The sequence below is a fragment of the Pinus tabuliformis genome, chromosome 6 (assembly GCF_031772625.1).
Source record: "Pinus tabuliformis cultivar Carrire ecotype Pingquan chromosome 6, CPIR1, whole genome shotgun sequence".
Classification (NCBI taxonomy): domain Eukaryota; kingdom Viridiplantae; phylum Streptophyta; class Pinopsida; order Pinales; family Pinaceae; genus Pinus; species Pinus tabuliformis.
In genome coordinates, this window is record NC_142292.1 from 1,740,405,465 (window position 1) to 1,740,419,337 (window position 13,873).

Sequence of the window (13,873 nt, forward strand, 5' to 3'; positions counted from 1 at the left end):
CTTTTTTAGAAGCTTTGTCATGCCATTAGAGCTGATTATCTTTCCTGGTTTCCCTGCAATACCCCTTAATTCAACTTCCTTTCCTTCCACAGAAAATTTCATGAAAAGTTCTTGAAAATTAAAAGCTATTGTACCCAAGGATTGTAGCCATTGGACTCCTAGTACAACATCAGCACCTCCCATTGGAATGGAAAGCATTGGGCTAGTCAATACATATTCTCCCATGGATAGCTTGATATTATGGCACTTTCCAGAGCAATTTATTGTTCCTCCATTTGCAATCATCACTTGACACTCTGGTGCTGGATATAGGAAGCAATTCAATTCTTTTGCTACCCTACAATGAATAAAATTGTGGGTGCTTCCTGAATCAATCAACACTATTACCTTTTTCTTCTTGATTTGTCCTTCTATCTTGATGGTTTGAGGAGTGGTAATTCCCGCCAATGCATTACAAGATATGGTCGGATTTATTTGTTCTTCATCTAGGCTTTGTTCCTGGAATATATCCTCTTCTTTTGACCTTTCTTGCTCCTTTTCTTCTTCCTCTTCACAATCTATGTAGAATAATTTCTTCTCAGCACACTTATGACCTTTTGTGTATTTGCTATCACAATTGTAACAAAGCCCTTTTGCTCTTTTTTCTTCCAATTGTTGTGGTGTCAACCTTGTAGGTTGTGGAAGACTATGGGCAACAACACTTCCATCTTTATAGTTGTGAATGGTATGCTTCCTAGTTGCCATAATTTTGCTTTCCATTTTTCTTGCTAACCTGAATGCCTTCTCTAATGAATCAGGTTCCCAAAGGCGCACATCATGTTGGATATTATCCTTTAAAGACCCTATGAACACATCAATCCTATGCTCCTCTGGAATATCTTTTACCCTTATGTTCAATTTTTGGAACTCCTCAATGTGCTCCATTATTGAACCCTTTTGTTTGAGACTTATCAATTGGCTAAAAAAAGTGTTGCTTTTTGTATCCTCATAATGTGCTATCAATTCTTCCGTAAAAATTGCCCAAGTGATAAATTGTTTACGAGAACAAAGCCATTGATACCATACAAACTGATTTGGTTCCAAATATAAAGTTGCCATACGTACCTTTTGTGTGTTTTGCACATTATTGAGATCGAAGAATTGCTCCATCTGTAATATCCATGTGGCGGGATCCTTGCCATCAAACTTCCTCATATCGATTTTTGGATCATGGTGAGTCTTCGATCCAACATTAGAGTCTATGGAATCATGATTAACATTTCTTTTGTTCTCATCATGAGTTTCCTTTAGTACTCTTTCACCCTTAGTGACTATTTCTTGTAGCAACTTACCCATCTTATCATCCATGCCATCAATTTTAACGTCCATGCCATTCACCTTAGCCTCCATGCCATCCATCTTAGCTTCTACACCTTTCTTTAAACCATCCATCTTAGCTTCTACATCTTTTCTTAAACCATCCATTTTAGATTCTGTTGCTTTTTGTGCAAGTGACACTCGTTGCACTTGTTCTTGTAATTTTGATATATCATATAGCATTTCTTCTTCTTCTTCATGAGTCATGCTAGAGCTTTCAGGCTCCTTACTAGGTGTTTGCATTTTCTTTCCTCGGGGCATCAGTTACCGATAATAATTCTCTAATATGCCCTTTGAATTCCTTCAAAATAAATTTTCAAACCAAGCTTAAGCAAAAATTAAAGAAAATCTACACACCTTTTTTCACTTTGTAGGAGCTCGATATTGCCTCTGATGTACCTCTGTACATACTGATTATCTAGTTCTGAATTTGTGACCTGTAGTAGCCCTCTATGTCCTCTTTCCAATGCCACAAGTCTGAACCAAATTGGATTCTCCAAGGAAGAGTTATGTGAAATCTCCCACAGTGACTTGATTATAGACTAGTTCAGTAGAGTGAACTTGTATGACGTGCCACGTGTCACTGTTTCAACCTTTGACTCTAAAAAATATATAAAAGAAAACTGCAGTCCATCCTCTTTCTGTAACTTCTTACGAAATTTCAATCTGATGCTCAGAAATAAAGTTATGACGATTTTTCCCAAGTCACCTGTTTTGAGTGTAATTCAGGAGTCTGCAAAAAGACCAACTTCCTCAGATCATATCTCCGAAAATATCGCACGAAAAACTCTGAAATTCGGACCCAAGGTTCAGCGCGATTGCTTCTCAAAGGGGTTTTTTTTGCGAATTCTGAAACGTCACAGAAAAAAAGTTATAACGACAATGCCACGATGACCTGTTTGGAGCAGCGAAACCCTAGAATCCAAAGCTCTGATACCAAATGTTATGAAACCAGCTCACAAAAAGGTAGAAAAGAGAGATCCACGCCTTAGAATTCAGCCTCTTCGAGGGGGAAACCTCCTTTACATTACATAAATGAAAAATTCTTGGATGATACAAATGACAAAACCTCCTTTCTATATATAGGAGTCTAAGGAGTCACAATATAATCCAGCCGACCTAACAATAATAATATAAAGCCACAAAAATAATAATAGAGGGATTCTATGGGGCACATAAATAACAATATGTGGGTAATAGGGGCACAAAAATATAAATAAGGGGTATAACTACAATAGTAATGGGGTAATCACTAGTATTATAGGGACCCAACAAACAATATGGAAGGCAATGGGAAAACCTCTTTGGACAGAGATCATGAGGGTTTCACCAAGGTTGGGGGCAAAGGGAAAGGGGGCAAATGATCACACAAGAAGAATAGTGAAGATAGACAAACCAGACACAATAGTTTCAAAATCCTAGAGGAAGTAGAGGAGAGCGTAGAAACAGTCCAAGACAGGGAAAACGCAGTTAAGGAGCAGGATATGGAAGCTGAAATGGAGGATATCCTAGCAAACAACCAGCAGAAGGAGGAGCTACAAAGCTGCATGGAGATTAGAAAGGACCATGAGATGACTCCAAGTGAGGTAGGAATGGAGGACCAAGAACTACAGGAGATTCTAGACAGGGAAAATCTAGATCTAGAACAATTTCTGGAACAAGGAAAGAACAAAGGAGTGGACTCCTTACCAAAAGAAGATTATGATCAAGTTCAACAGCTCTTTCTATGGAGGGCACAATCTAAAGGAATTAGTGTCAAAAGAAACCACGAAATCCAGGAGCAAAGTTGGGTCAAAATGATGGATAACTCTCAGGCCCAATTTCCAAAGAACTCAGGAAGGAAAAGAGGAAGGAAAAGACAAAATGAACTGCTAAATGAATGTGGAAAACTATTGATTAACTCAGGTAAGATGAAAGATCTTACTAGATATTCCTTTACTAACCTTTCTTAATGAAGCTCACAACCTGGAATATTAGAGGTATAGGCAGTAGAAGGAAACAAAGGAATCTAAGTAATAGAATAAAAGAAGAAAACCCAGACATGGTCTTTATTCAGGAGACCAAATGTTCAATGGAGAAAATAAGAGAAATTCATAATAAATGGTTAATCAAGTATGAGTATTTAGAGGTCAAGGCAAATAACTTGGCAGGTGGGATTCTCACGCTGTGGGATCCACAGAAATTTGGAATCTTGGATGTTGAAGCATCCAGGAACTATCTATCTTTGGTTTACAGTCCTGTAGGTGACAAGGAGATATACATGGTAACAAATGTTTATGGACCTCAGAAGCAAGTAGATAAACTCAAGCTTCTTACCTCCCTGGAAAATCTAAGAGCACGATATACCAATTTTCCTTGGATAGTTGCAGGTGATTTCAATAGGATAATATCTCTTTCAGAAAAAAAAGGAGGCACTAGACAACTAGGCAGAAATTCTGAAGCCTTCCAAGATTTCATCATGAACATGGGACTATTGGACACTGAGACAATAAATGGAACCTTCACATGGAACAAAAAAAGCGGGGGGCTTCTCAAGTGGCTTCAAAACATGATAGATTTATCGTCTCTGAGGATCTCTTCCTCATAGGACCAGCCATCACAGTGTCCATTCTGCCCTTTTGGGGTTCAGATCATTGGCCAGTTCAGCTAGAAGCTACCTTTATGGGTACTCCGAGAAACAGGCCCTTCAGATTCGAGAATGCCTAGCTCTCACACCCCAAATTCACCAGTAACATTGACAAATGGTGGAAAGAGGATCTGAATATTCAGGGTACTAAAATGTACATACTCTAGCAGAGACTGAAATATATTAAATCCAAACTTAAAGCTTGGAACAAAAAGGAATTTGGCGATATCCTCAAGGCTAGAATTGAGACTGAACAGAAACTCCAGGAAATCAATCAGATCAATATCATAGAGGGCTTCAATGAAGAGAGGCAAAAGCTAACTAATTATTTGTAGGAAGAATGGGAGGATCGGTGCTTACAAGAGGAAAACTTCTGGAGACAGAAATTCAGGATTCAATGGATCAAAGAGGGAGAAAGAAATACTAAGTTCTTCCACAAATCCACTATGGTCCACAGGGCACATAATGGAATCACAAAGATTAAGGATTCTCAAGGTGTTGAGCTTGTCTCCCGCAAGAGCATGGAATCAAATCTAGTACAACACTTCTCTAATATTGCTAAGGAGCCAATGGAGGATAGATCTAGATTCATTGTTCAGTTCACCCAGTATATGCCCAAGTTGGTCACTAGAGCAGAAGACTACAATCTCAACAGGCCAGTCTCGGAAGAGGAGGTCAGTGAAGTGATAAATAAAATTCAAACTGGAAAAGCACCAGGCCCGGATGGATTCAATGTTGATTTCTTCAAAGCCTGCTGGGATACAGTCAAACAGGACATCCTCAAGGTTGTGGAAGACTCAAGAAATCACAAAAAGGTTCTGAAAGCACTGAATGCTTCCTTCATAGCTTTAATCCCCAAAAAGGAAAATGCTATGACTCCGGATGGATTTAGACCCATAGCCTTATGTAATGTGGTGTATAAAATCATCTCCAAAGTGGTAGCCAATAGACTGAAGCCCCTACTACCTTCCCTCATCTCAAAAGATCAAACAGGCTATGTGGAAGGACAACAAATTCCCAACAACATCATCCAAGCACATGAGGTGGTACACTCTCTCAAAAGTAACAAGCAAGTAAGCATGATTATTCAGTTGGACGTTGCAAGAAACTATGAAAAACGTAGCTGGTCCTATATCAGAGCTACTCTAGAAGCATATGGCTTTGACCAAAATTGGATAAGATGGGTTATGGCACTAGTCACCACGACCAGTTTTTCTATTCTGCTTAATGGAGCTCCTTCAAATACATTAACACCTTTTAGAGGGCTCATACAAGGTGATCTGGTCTCTCCTTTCCCCTTTGTCCTCATGATGGAAGGGTTAGGCAGGGAAATCAAAATGGAAAATGTTGAAGGTCGAATTCAAGGGATCAAGCTCACCCCAGATGGAGAGGCTAACACTCATCAACAATTTGTGGATGACACTATGCTGCAGGGCATACCCACGGTCAGGGAAGCAAGGGCAATCAAATATATATTAAATGACTTTACTATGGCAGTAGGTATAGAGGTAAGCCAAAAAAAGCCCAAAGTATTTTTCTTTAACACTAATATTGCTATAAAGAGAAACATTACTAGGATTCTGGGTTTTCAAAGGGAATAGTTGCCTTCCAAATATCTTGGCACTCCTCTTACTGATAAACTTCTCAGCAAGAAAATATGGGAACAAATTTTAAATAAACTTCAGGAAAAAATCACAAAATGGACATGCAGATCTTTATACCTAGCAGGGCAACTTGTGCTCACACGGGCGGTCTTGCAAGCCATTCCCATTTTCATGTTTGTAGCCATCCCTGTTCCTCAAGGTATAAAGCAGCAGATAAGGAACATTCAAAGGAAATTACTGTGGGGTAGAGGGGAAGAGAAAAAAAAGGGCTTTAGTTGCATGGGACAAGATCTGTAAGCCCAAAGGCCATGGTGGCTTGGGGCTGCATGATGTGGGAACTCTTAGTAATGTTTCGGGAGCTAATCTTTGGTGGCAATGGATCAAGGAGCTGAGTACCCCTAGGCCAAGATTTAGAAACAAAAGTATGCCGAGCACTGGTAGGAAAAGGATCTTATTAGAATGACATGACAAATTAGAGTCTCACACATATGGAACCTTGCTTGGGGGAACAAAGCATTATTCAACAACATTATTTTTGGGAAATATGAGCAGGGAATGGAGCTCGATTCTAGGAGGATAGCTGGCAATAGGAACCCATCCTCAACAGGATTGACCTCGCAGCCCTCAAGAGAGACACATATAACAAAGGCCTATTATTGGTAAAAGATTTCTGGGACCATGGAAGGAACAATGAAAAATGGAGGAAGTGGAAGGAACTAAGTTACAGTGATGAGAGTCCTTTGAAGGCCATGGCAAAGACTCTCACCATGGACTTAAAGCATAGATGGATTCTGGTTTCCTCCTCACACAACCAATTAAGATGGGGGAAGAATAACGAAGGTAACTTTAACCTCAAAGAGGAAAAACAAGCAATCACTGGATTCAACTTTGTAAATGCTGATAATGTCTGGAAGGAACTTTGGCAAACTCCTCACTGGATGAAAATAAAGTTATTTATCTGGCTTGTGCATCAAAGAAAGATCCTAACTTGGGAAAAACTCCTCAAGAAAGGCTTCATTGGACCTTTCCAATTTCACCTATCTGGCTCACATGAGGAAACGATTGAACACCCACTCAACCTCTGCTCCTTTTCTGCTAAGGTGTGGGACTGGGTGGCCTCAAGTTTCCGACATGCCGACATAGACAGTCTCAGCATATCCAACACTCTAAAAAACTGGAGGAAGAAATTCTCAGAGAATGAGATCATCAACAAAGCTTGGATGCTAGTACTAGGATTTTTCATTTGGAATGTTTGGAAAGAACACAATAGGTGGATCTTGTTAAATAAAGCTAGCAAACCCCAACATTTAATCAATCAAATTCTAAAACAAATTAAAGAAATAGTAAATAGCCTTTTGAAGTCAATTCCCATGAATCCTCCTCTACCTCACGAGGAGATTATTATTCTTAATTTTGGTCTTCAATCCATCAGTCCTTAAGGGAAGAGGAAGGAAGTGAGAACAATTAACACAGGAGCTAGTAGATGGCAGCCCCCTCCTCAGGGCTTTTTCAAAGTAAACATTGATGGAGCTTCTAAGGGAAATCCGGGGGAAGCGGGCTTTGGGGGTGCTATAAGATATCCTCAGGGGCACACAAAATACATCTTCCATGGCCACTTCGAAAAGGGTACCAATAACATGGCTGAACTTCTGGCTTTAGATCAATGCTTGGAAATCTTGGTGGAGGCAAATTTATAGAATGTTATCATTGAAGCAGATCCAGATTTGATCATCAAAGTAACTAAGAAGACTCACAATGGAACTTCAACAGATAAAGTGTCAAAGCACTGGAAGTTGTTGCAGGCTTTTCACCGTATCCACTCTCACTTAAAGACCCTTAAAATGATTAGATTTGTTCATGTTAGAAGGAAGGAAAATATGCTTGCAGATTGGTTGGCCAACGAAGGTGTGGCCAATAAGGATAGAGATTCTTGGTATGCATGGGAGTTGTTACCTGAAGGGAAACAACAAGAGGATTGTTTCATCCTAGCAACCAAAGATTGGGATTTATGGAGGAACAGTGCTGATCGAAGGGATTCAGGAGACAAAAGTGAGGATGATATCACCTAATCCATCCTACGATCCTGGGATATGGTTGCTCTCCACAACTTTTTTAACTTTTTGGATGAATGAGGAGGGTTTCAAGTCGGGCAATGACACAGAATAGACTGCTTGGGGGTATTTGGGTCAGCGGGTTTCCATTGGTGACTCTAGGCGGAAGGCTCAGCAAGGTCTATGGAAATGTTCTGGATTTCTCGTGAAACCAAAAACTCAATACTATAAGTGGTATTTCACATGGGACTTAGATGGCATCTAGTATTTTGGCAAGCGCATGTGATTCCACTCAGTGGGTAACACGTGGCACCGAGAGGTGAGAGAAAACCACTCTCATTGTGCAGTTAACATTTACGCTTCTTGTCCATGCTATATCCCCAATGATCATTGGATCAGGATTATGTATTCGATGACTGAGATGGGTCGTGCTTGTTGCCTTAGGGTTTCAGACCCGTTTCTATTTATTGGACCCAGTTTAGAGTTGCGGTCGAGTCCGTTTGCGAGGGGCAGTGGGTCCACTATGGGTCCCTGTATGGGCCCCGGACTTTTCGCAAAACCATGGACATAAAACCACAAAACCTTATGTGGCACATCGCCCAGGACATGGCTGGCATCTGGTATTGTGGAAGTGTTGCAATAGGGACCACTTTGAGCTATTTGTAAGATTCTTGTAAGCTTCGGTCCCTGGTTTTTTGCCACCCCTTCTATCTGGGGCACTCCATATATTATGTAATTTGATCAGATTAATAGAAGGTTCGTCTCTTACTTATAAAAAGAAAAGAAATATTGATATCACATTGAGTATCATTTCATAGTTGTGAAGAATCTTCAAGCCTATAACATACCTCATCAAAATCTTGACTTATATGTTCAAAATTATATTTATCTATGGATGCTTTCTCTAGAGAATTGAGAAGTAGAAATATGAGATTTTATTATAACCTTTCCTGAATTGGGACATATGCCATCATGTACTATAAATCCTCCTTTGGAATTGATGACACGAGAAACAAACATAACCATCATTATGGGGTGAAGTGTCTCAGTGTAATATGATGTCCATTGGTTCATAAAAAATGTCTTATTTTTCTTTGAAATCGTAAAAAATATTAGAATGAAAAACACCATTGGATGAGCTAAATGGTTATGCATGTGATTTTTCAAACCATCGAAATATGGGTGAATGCATGAAGATGGGTTACACTTTCGGTCAAATGTGGTGATGAGATTTCAATTTTCTCCTCTTTAATTGGATTGAAACCCTCAAAATTATTATAAGAACTGTGAATTTTGATTCGATTTAAAAAGAAAAATTGTGGAGAATTATGTTTTTGTCCTAATGATATTTTCTGAAAACATATTTAGCATTGTATAATATGTCAATTTTCCATTAAATCAAATTCTTATCCCTATATTTTTTCACACATCTTAAGAGGCATGCTTGTCTTCACGTGGCATAACCTTGTATAAAATGTGTAATTTTTTAAAAATATATATATATGAGCATGATCTACATGGAGAGAGCTAAATTCTTCATATTAAAACAATATTATTTTTTAATGTAAAATTATATATATTTTTTATTTTTCGAACTTGGCAAAGTAATATTTCAATTGCATTTTGAAGACACATGCCTTCTCGTAAGGTTTTTTCAACTATTTAAATAAATTGAAAAATGAAGAGTGCCATTTTGAAGAGGACTTGTAAATGAAGATGAGTCCTTTTGTTTCTTTGATCTCCACTTAACAAGTTTGAAAAGTTTCATTTGGTGTTTGAGCGTCTCTTTTCGGGCATATATCACATTGCCCATCTTGTTTTTGGTTCACTCTTTGCTTCATTAGTTTGAAAGGAATTCTCTTTCATGCTTTGTGTTTGCTTGTGATTGATTGTATTCGAAATATTTCATGGAAGTGTTAGTGAAAGATTCATTTCGTCATTTCATTGAAAAATACATAATTCTAGTTTGTTGAATCTATATGTTACATTAGTTAGCATCATTGAAGGCTAGAGTTGCATTATCACTTGCATTGGAAAAGAAATGAATTCTCTTTACTAGTGAAAGGTCTACTTGAAGTGAATTTGATAGGAAAGTTAGGATTGGAAGGAGTTTTTCATCATTTTGTTTTCAAAAAAGAAATAGCGAAAAAGTCATTTTTCTTTCAATTGCTTGTTTTGTTGCATTTGAGTGTGTTTTCTACTCACATTAGTGTAGACAATTCATCGAATTGAAAGGGTCTTGTCTCATTTAGATGCATATAGGTGTTTTTCGAGTCACATTGATAAGTCCTGAAATGTGAAACATAATTTCAAGATAAACTCTAAAATGTACTCAATTAACCTAAGGCACATTTGAAATCTAATGATCACATCTTAGAAGGTCTAGGCTCGAGACGTGTTCTGGTGTCCTAAAACCTAGTAGTTGTCGTTCGCTTCGGCACTAGACAATGCTAGTACGGACTTGTGATCCCCGTACCCTGGAGTATATAAAGGGAGACCCCACTAGGTTGCAATACTTTATCCATACGAATCTGAGTCTGCTGCCTTGTAAATGTGATACACTGAACACAACATTTGAGGAGATTTCCTGCCCGTGCTTCTCAGTTTGCTAGGAGGTATTCTACAGTCCATGGTTACCTGGTAATCCTTTTTACTTGGATCATCCTAAGTAGTCATTTTGATATTTTTGACTCCCTAAATATAAAACATTACCTGAGTGCTTGTCCTTTAAAGCTCGTTTCAAACTAAAAGTGATAGAGTTACCTTTGCTTCTTTCTCAACTCTTAAAACATGAAAGAACACCAGCTTGTTTTGCATCTTAATTTTTTTTTCCCACAATCTTATAACATCCTTGTTCATCATTTTAGACCACATCATGAGTGTACCTTTAAATACATTTTAAAGCCCTTGAAATCAATCTCTCTTTTGGTTATTTGTGAAACAATCATCGTGGCTAAACCAAATGGTTCGCCTAGTACCTCTTCCTCTCCTCTGTGTGAAAGATTGCCTGAGGAGCCTTTTCCTAAATTTCCGTAGCCACTTGAGGACCAAGGTGTTGAGCTTAGAATTGTTTTGAGTATCCAACCTTTATAATATTGTCCTCCCCCTTCAGATACTGGGTCACTTTCTGACATTTGCCTGGAATCTCTAGATAATCCTATCCAGAATCCTAAGAGTCCACTGACTTGTGAAGGTCATCTTGGACTGGTTGTTTATCCTCTAAATCCTTTGTTCGATCCTGTTGTGATATCACCGCAATGTCTGTACAGTTCATATGATCAACTGGATATTCCTTTGGAATTATCACCTCGAACATCTTCGGTAGTCTATCATCGCCTGTTTTCACCCATGGAATCAGAAGGCAAAATCCTAGTCACCTTTTTAGATCACTCAGAGGTTTCCACTCCACACACAGTCATGGAGCAGGAATATCCTTTCCCTCCTGAAGGTTTTCCTTACACAAGAATAATTCTAACTAGTGTTCATCCTGAGTTACCGCGTAATTACGTGACTTTAGCTCAGATGATTTCAAGCATACCTATTACCTCATCATTGTATCACAACCCTATTTGGGAATCTAAAGTTATTCCTAACATAGATCCATTCATTCAGGACCTGACCTCCCAACATATGGTGATTTCTAAAGTTACTTCAATACCTGTGCAACCCACCCTTCCAAATCCTCTTGTTTCGTCGGTTCAAGTAACCCATCCGGTTCAACCGACTATCTCGAGTCATGTCGCTATTAGTTATTTGATCCCTCCAGTAAGTGGGCAGGTTATCCCACCATTTGGGGGGTAGAGTTTGAATGTTTCTATGATGTTTGGCACAACCAATGTGAGTGGCTCACTACCTCACATGGTTGGGATGAACGAACCCTCTTCAGGTGCCATTTCAAATCCTGCTAGTCCTGCTGTATCAAGTAATGTCTAGTACCAACAACCCAATGTTGGTCCATCTAGGTGAAGTCACGTCTAGTACCAGCAACCCAATATGGCTCAATGTTAGTGCCAACCTAATTATGTTACGTATGGTTCACAAGCGATGGATAATCCGCCATACATCCCTCAGCCTAGACCTTATGTCTAGCCAGGTCCGTCTGCCGCACCCGGTGGGTAAGGCCAAATATAGTTTGGGAACTTTCATGCTATCATTCTAGGAACTGTTCAAGTTCCTTTGTAGTAGCAAGGACAAGTCTTGCAGCAGCAAGGGAAACCTTCCTTGCAACAAGGGCCATCCATGCAATAGCAAGGCCAAATTTCGTTGCACCAAGGGCCATCCATTCAGCAGCAAGGCTAGATGATGTCGCAGAAAGTAAAACTGCAAAAATCACAGGGGCAACCCTCGCAACAGTTACAACAAACCATGCAGCCACAAATGAAATATGCACCGCAATCCTCCCAACCTATGCCTTCGCAAGGTCAACCTCTGCAGCTGCAGGGATAGCCTTTACAGTCACAAGGTCAGCCCTTGCAGCAACAAGGTTAACCCAAGCAACAACAACCCTTATACTCATATCAATAGGGTCAACCCTTGCAAGGGCAAGGCCAGGGTCAAGTCCTGCAGTAGAAGGCACATAATCCTTATGTCCAAAGGCAACAGGTTCAACCTCCTTTTGTACAAGAAAAGCAAGTCCAAAATCCTTATGTCTAAGGACAATAAGAGCAAAATCCTTACATCCAAGGGCAACACATCCAAAACCATTTTTTCCAGGAGTAATAGGTCCAAAAGACTTATGCTGAGGGACATCAGGTGAAAAATCCATATGTCCAAGGTAAATATGCTCAACAACCTTTTAACCAGTATGTTTCTTATTAACAACCTCTGGCTGAACAATTTCAAGGCTTTCAAGGTTAGAATCCTCCCTATGAGCAAGGTAACCTATAGTGGGGGCAAAATCAAATGCCTTATGGACAAAATCCTCCACTATGGGGAGAAAATCCTTACGAGAAGGGATGGACCCCACTAGTTGGGCCCCCTTATCGACCTCAAATGCCTTTCAACACCCAATTTCCATTCTTTGCTACATTGGAATTGCAAGATGTGTCTAGACTCATGAATGACCCAATCCTTCATTCGCCATATTGGCCTCTAGTTCCATCCAAGATTCCAAGTGGTCCAAAGTTTGAAGGAAGAGAGAAAGAGGATCCTGTTATGAAACCAGCTCACAAAAAGATAGAAAAGAGAGATCCACGCCTTAGAATTCAGCCTCTTCGAGGGGGCAACCTCCTTTACATTACATAAATGAACAATTCTTGGATGATACAAATGAAAATACCTCCTTTCTATATATAGGAGTCTAAGTGGTCCCAATACAATCAAAGCCTACATAACAATAATATTGTAGGGCACAACAATAACAATAGTGGGCTTCTATGTGGCACAATAGTAACAATATGGGCACTACATGGGTACATCAATATAAATAAGGGGTATAACTACAATAGTAATGGGGTAATCACTAGTATTATAGGGACCCAACATGCCCCTCTCCTTCAAAAAAGTGTTGTCCTCAACGCTTGAGTAGTTCAGGATACTTCTGCATAAAATTCTCATCCTCCCATGTGGAATCTTCAGCGGATAAGTTCTTCCACTTGATAAGGTACTCTGAAATTGATCGATTTCGTAGCTGTCGAGTTCTTGTTTCTATAACTGCTTCCGGTTCCAATATAATTTTTCCTTCTTCGTCAAGTTCTGGCAATATTGTTTGAACTGGGAGCTTGTCGCCTATAACCTTCTTTAAGCATGAAACATGGAAAACTGGGTGCAATCGAGAAGCTGCAGGAAGCTCCAATTTGTATGCCATAGTACCAATCTTTTGCAACACCTTGTACGGACCATAATACTTTGGTGATAATTTATTATCCTTCTTAGCTTGCTTGAGGGACATTTGCTTATATGGTTGTAGCCGTAGGAATACCCAATCACCTACATCAAAACTTCTTTCACTGCGATGTTGATCTGCCTGTTGTTTCATTCTATTCTGTGCCAACACAAGGTTATCCTTTAAGAGTTGGAGGACTTGTTGTTGATGTTCGATGTGATGTTCCACTGCCTGAACCTTAGAATTTTCTCTTAAATATGATGTGATGGATGGTGGTTGATACCCATAAAGTGCCATAAATGGGGTCATTTTTGTTGTTGTATGAAAGGAAGTGTTATACCACCATTCAGCCAGAGGCAACCATTTGACCCATTGTGTCTGTTTATCAGATACAAAGCAACGAAGATATCCT